General features: G+C 43.8%; 1 long non-coding RNA gene across 1 annotated transcript; it reads right to left on the bottom strand.

Annotated features, from left to right (window-relative positions):
• Positions 1-2,159: 2,159 nt before the first annotated feature.
• Positions 2,160-3,060, bottom strand: LOC147424430 (uncharacterized). Its single transcript, XR_015186424.1, has 2 exons — positions 2,624-3,060; positions 2,160-2,345 (listed from the first exon to the last, which is right to left on the bottom strand). It is a non-coding gene; the product is annotated as an uncharacterized LOC147424430 (long non-coding RNA).
• Between the last annotated feature and the right edge of the window lie 1,717 nt (positions 3,061-4,777).

Raw genomic sequence — 4,777 nt, 5'->3', positions numbered from 1 at the left:
GTTTCCTTGCCCGAGGCCCCTAAAGTTGCCCCTGATTTTTGGCCGTGAAAATTTTGGTTTCTTTCGAGTGATTTTCCTTCATGCACGTTGGCTTCTCCTCATATTGGGGACCTTACAAATGTGCGTTTTTACCATAGAAAATTACAAGGGTAAATTAAGCTCCATACTTAACATCTCCTTGATTAGCTCTTGGGTTTGCGCCTCCAGGATTTTGATCCGTGCATCTTGACCGGCAAAGGGGTCTTTTCTTAGAGCAGCTACCATCGCAAGAAATCTCTTGCGGTTCTGGGCTGGGGTACTAGGAGAAGACATGAACTGGATGTGAGCTGCACACATGGTTAGTGTTGGCCAATAAGACCCTTGTGTGAATGGTCGCTAGGGTTACACCCCATCAAAAATAGAGGCCATCTCAGGTTCTAAACAGAGGCCATAAAAAACGGAGGTCAGGTCGTCAGATGCACTTTGGGTTGGCAAGTAGACCACGTCGTCGTCGTCAGGTTGGCAAGTAGCCCTATTGCGCAACACTGTAGTAGTCGGTCTGCAACTCATAGTCAGGTGCACTTTAGCAGAAGCATGTCAGTAGATGCGCATCAAATTGGAGCTTGCAATGCACGTCTGGTTGTTGCTATGGAGAAGTGTTGAGAAACCCTCCCCCCCCCCCCCCAAACAAGACTGCCCCTCGCCCTAAGGGGAGCCTGTGCAAGCAAACGAAAGGTTAGAGCTAGGGTTTGGTATGCACGCGTGCACGCATGAGAGCGAGCGAGAGAGAGAGAGAGAGAGAGAGAGAGAGAGAGAGAGAGAGAGAGAGAGAGAGAGAGAGAGAGGAGCATTCACTAGTGTGCGTGCATGTGTGGGAAAGTCTCTCTCTCTCTCTCTCTCTCTCTCTCTCTCTCTCTCTCTTAAGTGGTGGGACCTGCAAGTGTTGCTTATGTGAACAGTGCTATTTGCATCACGTATATAACAACATGGGCGATGTCTCTTTTGTGATGTCCAAATTGTTCTAAATTTCAAATTATCTAAGGGTTGCATGTGCAATGAGGCCCTGTGGCATATGCAAACCGCCATCTTTTCTAAGCACATTGCTAGCTCTTCTAGATCTTGTAGTGGAGACAATATCATATATATAATTTTTACTAACGTAATGTAAAATGTTTGACAGCATGTGTACAATAAAGGAGGAATCTATGCAATTATAAAGGATAAAATATTTGCAAAGCTAGGGCTTTTTGTCTTCTATTCTAAACTTTGAGAGAGAGGAAACCTTGAGGTAAAAGGAGCTTGTTATCTTGCCTATTCCAAGCCCTTCTATGCTTGTGGATGAGCTCGTTTGCAATGAAAACTTATAGTTTCTCCTATGTTTCTTTGTCTCACGCAGTAAAGAATGCATGCTTGAAGTATATGATCTATTGACTAGTTTTGTGGGGAAGTGCTTAATGTGAATGCTAATGTTATTCTCTCTTTCAAGTTCCAAACGATTTTTTTAGTCAAGCTTGACTTGGGCTTGAGGATTAAGGGTAGGGGTTCCCCATGGCGAGGTATTGGTGGTACATCACCATGGTCTTGCTAAGGTTGAGATCATACAACTTCATAGCAAGCTAATCTTTCATGAGAGGGACTTGGTTGAAAAGAGGATTTGGTTGAGTGACAACCATAGACGTACCCAAAGAAGGGAACAACAAGCTATAACTCTACCCACCACAGGAGACTTCCTGCTACCCCGCGCCCGTCTAGGGATACCCAAAGGGAGCCTTGGCCCTGCTATGGCTAGCTTACAACGCAAGCCCTCAGATTGCCATTTATTTAGGGATTTGAGTCTCGCCATGATCTAACTAATGATACAAGCATTACCACATATTTCTCAATATGGAGTACAGGTGCATTTTGAAAGCAATGTACTATCAATGGTTACTTTATAACATTGCATAACACTAAATCGATGGATATCTTCCTTTGTGGATATGTTCAATGGGAATATGGCATTGGCGGTTGTGAGTGTGCACATTAAATAGATAGATAGACAGACACAATGAGACAACACTACAACACGAGAGAGCGAGAGAGAGAGAGAGAGAGAGAGAGAGAGAGAGAGAGAATTTCTTCTTTTTCAAGGTCATTGCAATGCTATCACTAGACTATAACAAGAGAAAGAGAGCACATGATGGCCACAAGAAAAAAGGATATATCTTCATTGTTATAAAGGGTGAGGTTCAGTTTTTAAGATACATGATTTCTTCTTTTTTACAATTGTTTTCCATCTAATGTAGCCATTTGCTTTCTCCTCTGAAAGGCCGTCCAATTGACTTTAAATCTCTGCATATGCTCACCATCGATAATAATTGCAAAACCTGATTGCACAAACCCTCAATTAACTAACCACGGTTAGTTAGCTACCAAATCAATTTTTGTAACCTTCGTATACAAAAGGAAAAGATCTGCAAAGCTCAAAAAAAACTGTACTTTGGTCACATCTATGAGTGACTATATATAATTTCTACTTGGCTGATGAGTACAAATAAAGGGTCAGCTTAAAAAGTGAGGGATAAAAAAAATAGCACCCAAGAGGTCTTTTAAGAACAAACTTTTTTAAGAACAAGAAAGAAAAATAAAAAATGATGGAGAGCACCTTACGAAATGTGGGGAGCAGGAGCCAAAGCCGTCGTTCTAAAGTTTCTCTCTCTCTCTCTCTCTCTCTCTCTCTCGCGCGCGCGCGCGCGCGTGTTAGCTTAAGAGAGCTTCCCTCGGCAATGGCTTCCTGAGCTCAGAGAGAGAGAGAGAGAGAGAGAGAGAGAGGTCACACGCCTTTGCCACACGAGATCCATGAAGTGCGTGCTGTCCCGACACTCGCCTGCTACACACATCAAGCGGCGCAAACGCAGCTTCACTCTCTTCCTCAGCGTCATGACATGCAGCCGGCCGAGCTTCTTCCAGAGTTCTCCCACGCACCACTATCATGGGTGTCGTCTGTTAAAGGCGCGTGACCTTTCATCTCCCTCACATACGAGAGAGAGAGAGCGAGAGAGACGCAGAAGAGATGATGGCGCAAGCGCGCTACTAAATGGCAAAACCTTCTTGTACCGCAAATTTTGTACTACCTAACTGGACGTGTACAATTGTACTACCTAGCTACATACTCTCATGCGGCATCACATGAATCTCCTCTCCACAAGTACTAATCTTGCTTGTTACTTAATCGCGATGCTAGGACTAACCATCGTTTCCTACATGTGGTACCTTGTGGAGAAGATCCAATTGCTCACGAGAGCAACAACGCGAGGTTGATCGCAGGTTGAACGAAGGTTGAACGAGGGCCGAGTTATTTCGGGAGAGCTTTATTTTGCCTGCGTTAAAAAAATCTTGAGAATCAGCCATGTGGACGAATGTGCTTTCAGATTTGCGATTTTGCCCACTACGTTTACGAAGTAAAGAACACGGGGTCTTCTTCCCCGCCAGTGCTCGAAAAAAACTTTTTTCCAAAAAACTTGGCAAACCTACATATGTGAAAGAATAGAGGTAAATTGACAAAATGTGAAGGTTTTTACACCAAATTACACTAATTTTTTCAAAATGCGGTAGTTTTTCTCATCTTCAAATATAAAATTTAGAGGTAAATTTCAAAATTTGTAGATGGGATTACACTAATCCTAGGATTTTTTCGAGCACTGCCCCGCGCCCCTCCCCCCCAAAAAAAAAAAGCCATGGGATCCACAGAGGAGAAGTGCATGCACGAAAACAGAGGTGCAAAAGTAAACTCAAATAGATTTTGTAAACTCGGACATCTAGAGAGTAAACACGGACAAACATAACTATATGTAAACACGTTTACGTTTCATTGAAACGCATACGTACGCTTGGTTAGAACACGGGGCTACAACAACACTCAGAGTCCGAGACCAAGCACTCGTTGCCAAATTTTTTGTCACCATTCGATCTCCTCGAGATGCCCGCCCTCAATCCTCCGCCGTCAATCCCATGGTTGGGGGGTCAATTAAGACCTCGTGCCATTTAGTCACGCAGGCGATGCTCTCGAGTGACAATGCACAACGTGCTTTTTCACCTACTAAAACCCCTAGGGGAGTCTTGCACGACATGGTCAAGTGATGGTCCACTATTCACAAAAAACAGGCCTTTAGGTGCCCCCCATACGAGAACTTGGAAGCGATTGAGTTTATTTGTGTTGTGACAAGTCATGCACATGCGAGCCTTTGGGGTGGGGGGGACCTTTGCAAATTCAACTGCAACTCAAAGAGGTGCATTTAGTGGATCAGGGGGTAACTTCAAAATACTTACCCCTCGTCGTGTGGGTGCCCCCCTTACTCTATTTCCCCCCGCTAAAATTGCAAACTCTTTGCTCGATTTCAAGCTTGGCTTGGAAAGAACTGGCAAAACTATATGTAAAAATCCGCAAATCCTTCAAATTTGGATTTCAAAGGGGGGAGTTTTAAGTGCGTCATTTCTCTCTCTAGTCTTTTGGTGAGCCCTAGTCTAGTGACTGTCGGTTTTGTTTTTCTCTTTCCTCTACAATTCTACTAGCTATGGACAAGTGTGTGGATCCTTCAATTGAGAGCTGTAATGGTAGGCCTTGCTTTTTCATCAACTTCTGCCATGCATCAAACCTACGACATTGTGTAGTCGTAGTGGCCTACATGGGATGATGGGAGAGCCCCATGTAAACACTCTATCAGATGATGATAGAGTGTGTCTAGCACCCTAGTTATTGGCTCTCTTAAACACTATATTAGAGTTAGAGAAAAACATTGAATTTGCCATGTGGCCTTAT

This window comes from Adiantum capillus-veneris, chromosome 25 (genome assembly GCF_014529385.1).
Source record: "Adiantum capillus-veneris isolate H3 chromosome 25, ASM1452938v2, whole genome shotgun sequence".
NCBI lineage: Eukaryota > Viridiplantae > Streptophyta > Polypodiopsida > Polypodiales > Pteridaceae > Adiantum > Adiantum capillus-veneris.
Note: the sequence above shows the minus strand (reverse complement) of the source record. Positions and strands in the feature narration are given on the sequence as shown.